The 13222-nt window shown below is 44.2% G+C and overlaps 1 pseudogene; it reads left to right on the forward strand.

The window, feature by feature from the left end:
* The first annotated feature begins 3826 nt into the window (after positions 1-3826).
* On the forward strand, positions 3827-8995 carry LOC118382416 (complement C1q tumor necrosis factor-related protein 1-like; annotated as a pseudogene).
* Positions 8996-13222: the final 4227 nt, after the last annotated feature.

Here is a 13222-nt window from a genome sequence, read left to right on the forward strand (position 1 = left end):
CTATAACCCAGTTCCATAGTTTAGGACCTGAAGGAACTATAACCCAGTTCCATAGTTTAGGACCTGAAGGAACTATAACCCAGTTCCATAGTTTAGGACCTAGAAGGAACTATAACCCAGTTCCATAGTTTAGGACCTGAAGGAACTATAACCCAGTTCCATAGTTTAGGACCTAGAAGGAACTATAACCCAGTTCCATAGTTTAGGACCTGAAGGAACTATAACCCAGTTCCATAGTTTAGGACCTAGAAGGAACTATAACCCAGTTCCATAGTTTAGGACCTAGAAGGAACTATAACCCAGTTCCATAGTTTAGGACCTGAAGGAACTATAACCCAGTTCCATAGTTTAGGACCTAGAAGGAACTATAACCCAGTTCCATAGTTTAGGACCTAGAAGGAACTATAACCCAGTTCCATAGTTTAGGACCTGAAGGAACTATAACCCAGTTCCATAGTTTAGGACCTAGAAGGAACTATAACCCAGTTCCATAGTTTAGGACCTAGAAGGAACTATAACCCAGTTCCATAGTTTAGGACCTGAAGGAACTATAACCCAGTTCCATAGTTTAGGACCTAGAAGGAACTATAACCCAGTTCCATAGTTTAGGACCTGAAGGAACTATAACCCAGTTCCATAGTTTAGGACCTGAAGGAACTATAACCCAGTTCCATAGTTTAGGACCTAGAAGGAACTATAACCCAGTTCCATAGTTTAGGACCTAGAAGGAACTATAGCCCAGTTCCATAGTTTAGGACCTAGAAGGAACTATAACCCAGTTCCATAGTTTAGGACCTAGATGGAACTATAACCCAGTTCCATAGTTTAGGACCTAGAAGGAACTATAACCCAGTTCCATAGTTTAGGACCTAGAAGGAACTATAACCCAGTTCCATAGTTTAGGACCTAGAAGGAACTATAACCCAGTTCCATAGTTTAGGACCTGAAGGAACTATAACCCAGTTCCATAGTTTAGGACCTAGAAGGAACTATAACCCAGTTCCATAGTTTAGGACCTAGAAGGAACTATAACCCAGTTCCATAGTTTAGGACCTGAAGGAACTATAACCCAGTTCCATAGTTTAGGACCTAGAAGGAACTATAACCCAGTTCCATAGTTTAGGACCTGAAGGAACTATAACCCAGTTCCATAGTTTAGGACCTAGAAGGAACTATAACCCAGTTCCATAGTTTAGGACCTAGAAGGAACTATAACCCAGTTGCATAGTTTAGGACCTAGAAGGAACTATAACCCAGTTCCATAGTTTAGGACCTAGAAGGAACTATAACCCAGTTCCATAGTTTAGGACCTAGAAGGAACTATAACCCAGTTCCATAGTTTAGGACCTGAAGGAACTATAACCCAGTTCCATAGTTTAGGACCTAGAAGGAACTATAACCCAGTTCCATAGTTTAGGACCTAGAAGGAACTATAACCCAGTTGCATAGTTTAGGACCTAGAAGGAACTATAACCCAGTTCCATAGTTTAGGACCTGAAGGAACTATAACCCAGTTCCATAGTTTAGGACCTGAAGGAACTATAACCCAGTTCCATAGTTTAGGACCTAGAAGGAACTATAACCCAGTTCCATAGTTTAGGACCTAGAAGGAACTATAACCCAGTTCCATAGTTTAGGACCTAGAAGGAACTATAACCCAGTTCCATAGTTTAGGACCTAGAAGGAACTATAGCCCAGTTCCATAGTTTAGGACCTAGAAGGAACTATAAAACAGTTCCATAGTTTAGGACCTAGAAGGAACTATATCCCAGTTCCATAGTTTAGGACCTAGAAGGAACTATAGCCCAGTTCCATAGTTTAGGACCTAGAAGGAACTATAACCCAGTTCCATAGTTTAGGACCTAGAAGGAACTATAGCCCAGTTCCATAGTTTAGGACCTGAAGGAACTATAACCCAGTTCCATAGTTTAGGACCTAGAAGGAACTATAACCCAGTTCCATAGTTTAGGACCTGAAGGAACTATAACCCAGTTCCATAGTTTAGGACCTGAAGGAACTATAACCCAGTTCCATAGTTTAGGACCTGAAGGAACTATAACCCAGTACCATAGTTTAGGACCTAGAAGGAACTATAACCCAGTTCCATAGTTTAGGACCTAGAAGGAACTTTAGCCAGTTCCATAGTTTAGGACCTAGATGGAACTATAGCCCAGTTCCATAGTTTAGGACCTAGAAGGAACTATAACCCAGTTCCATAGTTTAGGACCTAGATGGAACTATAACCCAGTTCCATAGTTTAGGACCTATAAGGAACTATAACCCAGTTCCATAGTTTAGGACCTAGAAGGAACTATAACCCAGTTCCATAGTTTAGGACCTAGAAGGAACTATAACCCAGTTCCATAGTTTAGGACCTAGAAGGAACTATAGCCCAGTTCCATAGTTTAGGACCTAGAAGGAACTATAACCCAGTTCCATAGTTTAGGACCTAGAAGGAACTATAACCCAGTTCCATAGTTTAGGACCTAGAAGGAACTATAACCCAGTTCCATAGTTTAGGACCTAGATGGAACTATAACCCAGTTCCATAGTTTAGGACCATGAAGGAACTATAACCCAGTTCCATAGTTTAGGACCTAGAAGGAACTATAACCCAGTTCCATAGTTTAGGACCATGAAGGAACTATAGCCCAGTTCCATCACTGGACTGATGGAATAGTCTTGAACAGCATTTACTGTGATGTGAAAAGTCTCCCTCGATTGCAAAGCTCTTTCTCTTCTCCCCTGATCTTTGTCTCTTGTCTCTTCTCTCTCTGACTCGCTCCTTCCCCTTCTCTTTCCACCAACCCTGCTCCCTCTCTCCCCACTCTACCTCCCTGACCAATGATCTAACACACAAAGTGATTGGCTGTCTAGGACCTCTAGTGTGTCAACCCAGGCCTGATGCCAGAATCAAATTAGAGAGAGAGAGAGAGAGAACATGGGTTCTATGGTGTGTGTATACTGGGCTTGGTGACCTGTCCCTGTCCCACTAACAGATGTCTTGTAGAGACACTGTAAATGTGTGTCCAACCGTGAGCTCATGTAGACATGGCTGGCAGTCAATGTTAATGTTTTCTTATGGTTGTTTGGTAATGTTTACATGTACAGAGTGGATGTGGTAATACGGCGGTAATGTTTTCATGTTTAATACAGCCGGTGTGAGCATGAGCATGTAGGTTGAGTGACACACACACACACTAAAGAGGCCCGTACATGAGCCAATACCATCACATCCAGCTGTCCCTGGTCTCACTCTCTCTCTCTCTCTCTCTCTCTCTCTCTCTCTCTCTCTCTCTCTCCTCTCTCTCTCTCTCTCTCTCTCTCTCACTCTCTCCCTGCCTCTCTCTCTCTCTCTCTCTCTCTCTCCCTCTGCCCTCTCTCTCTACCTCTCCCCCGCTCCCTCTCCTCTCTATCTCCTCTACCTCCCTCCCCCCTCACTCCTCCCTCCTCTACCTCTCGCTCTCCCTATCTCTCTCTACCTCTCCCCCTCTCGCTCTCCCTATCTCTCTACCTCTCCCCTCTCCTCTCCTATCTCTCTCTACCTCTCCCCCTCTCGCTCTCCCTATCTCTCTCTACCTCTCCCCCTCTCGCTCCCTATCTCTCTCTACCTCTCCCCCTCTCGCTCTCCCTATCTCTCTCTACCTCTCCCCCTCTCGCTCTCCCTATCTCTCTCTACCTCTCCCCCTCTCGCTCTCCCTCTCTCTCTACCTCTCCCCCTCTCGCTCTCCCTATCTCTCTCTACCTCTCCCCCTCTACTCTCCCTATCTCTCTCTACCTCTCCCCCTCTCGCTCTCCCTATCTCTCTCTCCTCAGGTGTGGTCATCATGTTGGGGGTGTGTCTGTCCGTCCTGTTGCTCCTCCCCCTGGCCACGTCCATCCCTCCCCCTCCAGACCTCCCCCAAGACTATGCAGACGATGCTGCGACCCCCTGCAGCCCCCAGAATCCTCTGCTGCACACCCTGCCCACACGTCCACGCCTCCGCCACGCCAGAGGTCCACACCTACATCAACATGACCATACTCAAAGGTAAGGGACAAACACACACACACACACACACACACACACCAGTACATCATCAGTATCTTAGATGACCAACCTCAAAGGTAAGGGACAACACACACACACACACACACACACACCAGTACATCATCTTCAGTATCTTAGATGACCAACCTCAAAGGTAAGGGACAACACACACACACACACACACCAGTACATCATCAGTATCTTAGATGACCAACCTCAAAGGTACAGTACAAAGAAACATCCCGACAGACAAGATGAGATCTAGGCCTTAGAGCGACGTTTCCCAAGCCAGTCCTCTAAAACTAGCCTTTATAAGGATGTAACAGCTTATTGAAAAGAAGACACTTGGCAGGATCAGTAATCAGCCAGGTCAGCGTTCTTAAAGAACAAAATAACACACACAGAAGACACAGGGAATCAAACTGAACACACACAGACACACACAAACACACACAGACACACACAAAGAGATAAAGACCTTGTGTTCTATTTCTAAGCCTTATTCCTCTAAAATAGTCCAGGAGACATGTCATGTATTGTTTCATCTGGTGTGTGTGTGGTTATGGTTTAATCTGTGTTCTGTGATAGAGATTCCATGTCAGGTTTAGCTGACCCCTGACCCTATCCCAAAAACAACAGGTAGTTAGTTACGTTTCTCTCACTTAGAAGCGTGGCACACACATGGACATGCACATACACACAATCTGAAAAAAACTCTAGATTCATTGAAATCATTGTTTAGAGTGAGTGAGGGAGGGACGGTGGGAGGGTGGGAGGGACGGTGGGAGGGAGGGAGGGACGGTGGGAGGGTGGGAGGGACGGTGGGAGGGAGGGACGGTGGGAGGGTGGGAGGGACGGTGGGAGGGACGGTGGGAGGGAGGGACGGTGGGAGGGAGGGAGCGAGGGAGGGAGGAGCGAGGGAGGTGGGAGGCTCCCAGAAGGCAGTATTCACCTGGCACTGAACCTGATGATGTGGCTGAAAACACACACACAGCCTCATATAATCAAGCAGTGGTGTGTGAGAGGATTGATACTGCAACAATCCAGTTTGCTTAGAAAAGAGGCACTAGCTAATTATATAAAGACAATATATATAGAGACTAACTATATAAAGACAATATATATAGAGACTAACTATATAAAGACAATATATATAGAGACTAACTATATAAAGACAATATATATAGAGACTAACTATATAAAGACTATATATAGAGACTAACTATATAAAGACAATATATATAGAGACCAACTATATAAAGACTATATATAGAGACAAACTATATAAAGACAATATATATAGAGACCAACTGTATATATATAGACTAACTATATAAAGACAATATATATAGAGACTAACTGTATATATAGAGACTAACTATATAAAGGCTATATATAGATAGACTAACTGTATATATAGAGACTAACTATATAAAGACTATATAAATAGAGACTACCTATATAAAGACTATATATATAGAGACTAACTGTATATATGGAGACTACCTATATAAATACAATATATATATAGAGACTTACTATATATTTAGGGACTAACTATATAAAGACTATGTATATAGAGACTAACTATATAAAGACAATATATATATATAGAGAGAGACTAACTATATAAAGACTATATACAGTGGGGCAAAAAAGTATTTAGTGTAGCCACCAATTGTGCAAGTTCTCCCACTTAAAAAGATGAGAGAGGCCTGTCATTTTCTTCATAGGTACACTTCAACTATGACAGACAAAATCACATTGATTTTAAGGCAAATTTTTTAATGATATTATTTGCAAATTACCTGTTTGTGGAAAATATCAAACAGTCACACTCCAAACTCCACTATGGCCAAGACCAAAGACAAAGCAAGATTTCTGTGTTTTGGGCTCTCACAGACCTGTAACTTCTTCATTTTAAGAGGCATTTTCCTCGATCCTCCAACTGTCCTAAAGCAGCCCCAAACCATGTTACCTCCCTGAACTTGTTATCCATAAAGGCACCTGTCCACAACTTCAAACAATGGCCAAGACCAAAGAGCTGCACTTCTGTGTTTGGGTCGTTGGTTGACTTCTGTTGAGCTTCAATTGGCGGACAGATATCCTAACATTCTCCTGCAAAATGTCTTGATGGGAATTCATTTTTCCATCGATGATAGCAAGCTGTCCAGACCCTGAGGCAGTAAAGCAGCCCCAAACCATGATGCTCCCTCCACCATACTTTACAGTTGGGATGAGGTTTTTATGTTGGTGTGCTGTGCCTTTTTTCTCCACACATAGTGTTGTGTTCCTTCCAAACAACTCAACTGTAGTTTCATCTGTCCACAGAACATTTTGCCAGGAGCTCTGTGGAACATCCAGATGCTCTTTTGCAAACTTCAGACAGCAGTGGCTTCTTCTGTGGTGTCCTCCCATGAACACCATTCTTGTTTAGTGTTTTACATATCGTAAACCCGTCGACAGAGATGTTAGCATGTTCCAGAGATTTCTGTAAGTCTTTAGCTGACACTCTAGGATTCTTCTTAACCTGCAGGGCGGCCACTCCTAGGGAGAGTAGCAACAGTGCTGAACTTTCTCCATTAATAGATCATTTGCCTTACCGTGGACTGATGAACATCAAGGCTTTTAGAGATACTTTGATAACCCTTTCCAGCTTTAGGCAAGTCAGCAATTCTTTATCTGAGGTCTTCTGAGATCTCTTTTGTTCAAGGCATGGTTCACATCAGGCAATGCTTCATGGGAATAGCATGAATAGCATTTATATTGCAGGGCAGCTCTAACCAACGTCTCCAATCTCATCTCATTGATTGGACTCCGGGTTATCAGAGTCCTGACTCCAATTAGTTTTTGGATAACTCATTAGCTTAGGGTTTCACATTTTCCCAACCTACACTGTGAATGTTTAAATGATGTATTCAATATAGACAAGACAAACACTATAATTTGTGTATTATTCGTTTCAGCACACTGTCTATTGTTGTGACTTAGAGGAAGATCAGATCACATTTCTTGACCAATTTATGTAGAATCCAGGTCATTCCAAAGGGTTCATATACTTTTTCTTGCAACTGTATATGGAGTCGCTAACTAAGTCTAAATATATGGAGAAATGAATCTCTAAAAGTGGTATTGGTTATCATAAAGCACAATGTCCAGATGCTTTTCAACTTCTTGTCCAACTGATAGTAATCATGGCTTGAAGGCGTATCTACAGATCTAGGATCAGTTTACACCATCTTAACCCTGACCATCACTATCTAGACATCAGGAAGAATACTGACCTCGGATGAGTGCTACGAGGCGACTGTATCTAGAGGATGATCATTTTAACAGGACCTGGACAAGAGGGGGCCTGTTTAGATCATGTGGTTAAAGCATCAGAGATGTCCATATATGGTCAATGGGTGTGGAAAATCCACCAAGCCCTCGGATAAGGGAGCACACACACACACACACACACACACACACACACACACACACACACACACACACACACACACACACACACACCAGAAGAGAGGTATTTCCTTGTTCATGCTATCTCAGATAGATCTAGACTACATATGTTCTTTCTCTTTCCCTCCCCAGGTGATAAAGGTGACAGAGGAGATAAAGGCATGCCAGGGAAAAATGGTAAAGAAGGTCCCCAAGGTTACCGGGGTCCCATGGGTCCTCAAGGGACTAAGGGCCAGGCGGGCGCCCCGGGAGATGCCTGTAAGACACAGCACTCCTCCTTCTCTGTAGGGAGACGTAAATCCCTCCACAGTATAGACTACTACCAGGCCCTGGTGTTTGACACGGTGTTCGTCAACCTCTACGAGCACTTCAACATGTTCAAAGGTAATTGAAGAACCACAAGGACACACACACACACACACTATTTTATACTTTATTTTTTACCTCTTTTTCTTTCAAATTTGGTGATATCCATTTGGTAGTTACAGTCTTGTCCCATCGCTGCAACTCCCTTACGGACTCGGGAGAGGCGAAGGTCGAGAGCCATGTGTCCACCGAAACACGGCCCTGACAAGCCGCACTGCTTCTTGACACTCTGCTCGCTTAACCCGGAAGTCAGCCGCACCAATGTGTCGGAGGAAACACCGTACACCTGGCAACCGAAGTCAGCGTGCAGGTGTGCGGCCCGCCACAGGAGTCGCTAGAGCGCGATGGGAGAAGTACATCCCGGCCGGGAAAACCCTCCCCTAACCCGGACAACTCATGGACAATTGTGCGGCGTCTCATGGGTCTCCCGGTCGCGGCCGGCTGCAACACAGCCAGGTATCGAACCCGGATCTGTAGTGACCCCTCTAGCACTGTGATGCAGTCTGTTAGACCACTGCCCCACTCAGGAGGCCCCACACACTTTTCCCCACATGTTCAAAGGTAAATTCTACTGCTACGTCCGTGCGTCTACTACTACTCCGATGTCTCTAGGGTGCAGGCTTTTGTTCCAGCCCAGCACTAATAATTTAAAAAACACCTGATTCTAACACTTTCTCTTCTCTCACGGTAAATTCTACTGCTTCATCCCAGGATCAACATCTTCAACATCACTTATTTGCAGTATTTTTGTTCCAGCCCAGCATTAAAACGCCTGACTCTAACACTAACTAATCACTTTCTCCTCCTTTCTCTGAAGGTAAATTCTACTGCTTCGTCCCAGGTATCTACTTCTTCAACGTGAACATCCACACGTGGAACTTCAAGGAGACCTACCTCCACCTGATGCACAACGATAAGGAGCAGGTGATCCTGTACGCCCAGCCCAGTGAGAGGTCCATCATGCAGAGTCAGAGTGTGATGATGGACCTGGCGCTGAACGACGAGGTCTGGGTCAGGCTCTACAAGAGGGAGAGGGAGAACGCCGTCTATAGTGATGACGTGGACGTCTATATTACCTTTAATGGATACCTGGTGGTGCCTAGTGTCCAGTGATCAGGGGGGAGGGGGAGGGGCAGGGGTAGAACGCCGTCTGTAATGATGACGTGGACGTCTATATTACCTTTAATGGATACCTGGTGGCGCCTAGTGTCCAGTGATCAGGGGGAGGGGAGGGGAGGGGCAGGGGTAGAACGCCGTCTGTAGTGATGACGTGGACGTCTATATTACCTTTAATGGATACCTGGTGGCGCCTAGTGTCCAGTGATCAGAGGGGAGGGGAGGGGCAGGGGTAGAACGCCGTCTGTAGTGATGACGTGGACGTCTATATTACCTTTAATGGATACCTGGTGGCGCCTAGTGTCCAGTGATCAGAGGGGGAGGGGGAGGGAGGGGGAGAACACCGTCTATAGTGATGACGTGGACGTCTATATTAACTTTAATGGATACCTGGTGGCGCCTAGTGTCCAGTGATCGGAGGGGAGGGGAGGGAGGGGAGAACACCGTCTATAGTGATGACGTGGACGTCTATATTACCTTTAATGGATACCTGGTGGCGCCTAGTGTCCAGTGATCAGAGGGGGAGGGGGAGGGAGGGGGAGAACACCGTCTATAGTGATGACGTGGACGTCTATATTAACTTTAATGGATACCTGGTGGCGCCTAGTGTCCAGTGATCAGAGGGGGAGGGAGGGGGAGAACACCGTCTATAGTGATGACGTGGACGTCTATATTACCTTTAATGGATACCTGGTGGCGCCTAGTGTCCAGTGATCAGAGTGGAGGGGGAGGGGGAGGGAGAACGCCATCTGTAGTGATGACGTGGACGTCTATATTACCTTTAATGGATACCTGGTGGTGCCTAGTGTCCAGTGATCAGAGTGGAGGAAGAGGGGGAGGGGGAGGAAACTCTGTTAGATTTTGGTTGTTTTATCATGCCTAAAGTTCAGTGATGAAAGAAGAGAGAGAGGGAACTTGCGCCAGTGTTGGATTTTTGATTTTGCTTGTGCCTATATAGCCTTCAGTGCTCACCAAATTCAAATGTAATCTGGTTTGATTTTGGTTGTCCGTTTGCAGTGCCTTCAGTGCTCACCAAATGGACATTTTAGTTGTTCCTTTGTAGTGCCTTCAGTTCTCACCAAATGGAAACTCTGGGTTGGATTTTGTTTGTACTTCCGTTGCTCCTAAAGCAGCCAATGATACAAATGACCTGCGCACACGTTTTCCTCTGCCTCACGATGTATTCCTCTCAGGTACTTTGAATGGGGAGGATTGTGGGCAGTGTTGTGCAGTGTTGCAGTGTTGTGTAGTCCCAGTGAGAAAATTTGGTTGAAATTACATAACTTTTTAAGCTTTTCAACGTCTTTTCAACATATATTTTTGACCAAAAAAAACATTTTCAATTACTTTTCAATGTCTTTTGCTCATAGGGTGGTTTTGGGACTAGACTTGAATGGACCCTGCATTAAACTGTTGCTAAGGTGACCTCAAGGCTTTAAAAGAGAAAAAGGAGATAATGCCAGCTATATACAATGAATATATAGAGATTGTTGAGTAATGCAAGATTATATTGAGATATATATTGATAACTCAGTGTTATGTGTTTTTATAGAGATTTACTTTAAGCTGCAGAGCAGCTTGTAACATGTAAATATTTGTATAGATTTGTGTTACCTAAAAGGTTTTATCACTAGTCTGGGTGCCAGTTGGTCTTTGCTTTAGCTGAACTGTTGTTGTTGTCACGTCCTGAACACAATACGGTACTGTTGCTGAATGCAGTTTGAAAAGGTTCTGCATCCAGGCTGGGCTTTCCCCCAACCCGATACCACCAAAACCTGAAAGTACTGAATTCCATTGTATCAATACAACACATACTGTATCAGAAAAATATAAACCAAACAATCATTTGTAAAAACCATTCAAACTAGAAGCCCATTCTAAACCAGACCTTCTAGAACCATTACTCCCCCATTGTCAGTTGAGCAGGTTGAACAGATGCATTCTATCTTTCACCTAGAGGTTAAAGGTCAAAACCTGACCCCTGCCTGTTTCCCACCATTAGAGTACACAACCCCTCATTATTGTCAAGATTTGAATATGTCCTAGTATTGCAATACATGGGAAATAGGCTGCCAAAAGTAGTGCACTATATAGGGAATATAAGGTGTGTCCTAGTATCTCATAGTAGTGTACTATGTAGGGAATATGGGTGCAGTCTGGGATTATCAGTTTTGTTTGACAGCTCCAATGAAAAACCCAACTAAAAGCTAAAGAGAGGAAAGACAACAACATGTGGGTTGGATGGTGACGGTTGAATCGGTTGCCAGATGGACGACCATATCTCTCCTATTACTGATAATTCTGTCCTCAGTCCACAGGGACTGGGGCTAAACTGGAGATAGAGGAGAGACCAGCTGGTGTATTAGGCCATGACTAGATAGCGTTGTAGCCAATTAGAATAGGCTTTACTGGTGTAGTTCCCGAGGCAATATCTCTGTAGCCAATTAGAATAGGCTTTACTGGTGTAGTTCCCGAGGCAATAGCTCCGTAGCCAATTAGATGAGGCTTTAGTGGTGTCATTCCCTAGTCAATAGCTCTGTAGCCAATTAGAATAGGCTTTACTGGTGTAGTTCTCTAGGCAATAGCTCCGTAGCCAATTAGAAGAGGCTTTAGTGGTGTAATTCCCTAGTCAATAGCTCCGTAGCCAATTAGAAGAGGCTTTAGTGGTGTAATTCCCTAGTCAATAGCTCCGTAGCCAATGTAATAGCGTACCATAGGGATGTACATCCTATGGCTGTTGTACTGTAAGTACCTATTTCCTGGATATCACTCAAAACCAAGAGCAGAAGTTGACACAGTTGGTTTGCTGAACCCAGGAGGCAGAACAGCAGAAAGCATTGTGGGTTGGGTTATTAGCATTTACTCTGTGCCCCAAAACACAGCCATTTATAACCTCGCTCAAACAATGGCTCTGTTTCCTACGCACCTCTACGAATGCAGATGCACTTTCAAGGAGTCCTCTGAGAGTTGTTGGTAGACGGCCTCTCTAAAACTAGCCTGGTCCCAGATCAGTTTGTGCTGTTTGGCATGACAATGACCCTTGCGAGACAGTACAAACAGATCTGGAACCAGGCTACAGTAAAAGTGAAAAGCAGCAGAACTCCTGTTCCTTCCTGGATGCATTTGATTCGTTCTATTAGACGGTTGTGTAGTTCTCTTGTATTTAGCAGCACTTAGAGCCATTTATACCCTCATTAAAGACATGGACCCAGTTCATAACAGTAACGACTCCATCTGAGGTAAACAGTAAAGTAGCTTTGAATCGCCCCACTATCCTATAAACGCCATGCTCTATAAAATGGGCCATAAAGTAAGTTGTGGTGTTATGTTACCTGTGAAAGAGTGTTGATAAAACTCCTGCAGTTACTGCTGTTAGAGTTTAAGGTTTAGATGGGAGGGCGGCTGGGAGCAGTTGGTATGACAGGCTATGACAGGTTATGACGTATATTATATCATGCTCATGGCATGTTTACAAGACAGGTTTCTGGAGAAGGGTTCAAGCGAGAGATAGCGAGAGTTTTCAATGACGTCCGATTTCCCCCTGCGTCAAAGTCAGCCACAGCTTCCTCTCTCTCTCTCTCTCTCTCTCTCTCTCTCTCTCTCTCTCTCTCTCTCTCTCTCTCTCTCTCTCTCTCTCTCTCTCTCTCTCTCTCTCTCTCTCAACAGTTTCAAAACAGTAAAGACATTACAAATGTCATATTATATATATATACACAATGTACAAATAATTAAAGGACACAAGATAAAATAAATAAGCATAAATATGGGTTGTATTTACAATGGTGTTTGTTCTTCACTGGTTGCCCTTTTCTCGTGGCAACAGGTCACAAATCTTGCTGCTGTGATGGCACACTGTGGAATTTCACCCAGTAGATATGGGAGTTTTTCAAAATTGGATATGTTTTCGAATTCTTTGTGGATCTGTGTGATCTGGGGGAAATATGTCTCTCTAATATGGTCATACATTGGGCAGGAGGTTAGGAAGTGCAGCTCAGTTTCCACCTCATTTTGTGGGCAGTGAGCACATAGCCTGTCTTCTCTTGAGAGCCATGTCTGCCTACGGCGGCCTTTCTCAATAGCAAGGCTATGCTCACTGAGTCTGTACATAGTCAAAGCTTTCCTTAATTTTGGGTCAGTCACAGTGGTCAGGTATTCTGCCGCTGTGTACTCTCTGTGTAGGGCCAAATAGCATTCTAGTTTGCTCTGTTTTTTTGTTAATTCTTTCCAATGTGTTAAGTAATTATCTTTTTG

This window comes from Oncorhynchus keta, unplaced genomic scaffold (assembly GCF_023373465.1).
Source record: "Oncorhynchus keta strain PuntledgeMale-10-30-2019 unplaced genomic scaffold, Oket_V2 Un_contig_992_pilon_pilon, whole genome shotgun sequence".
NCBI lineage: Eukaryota > Metazoa > Chordata > Actinopteri > Salmoniformes > Salmonidae > Oncorhynchus > Oncorhynchus keta.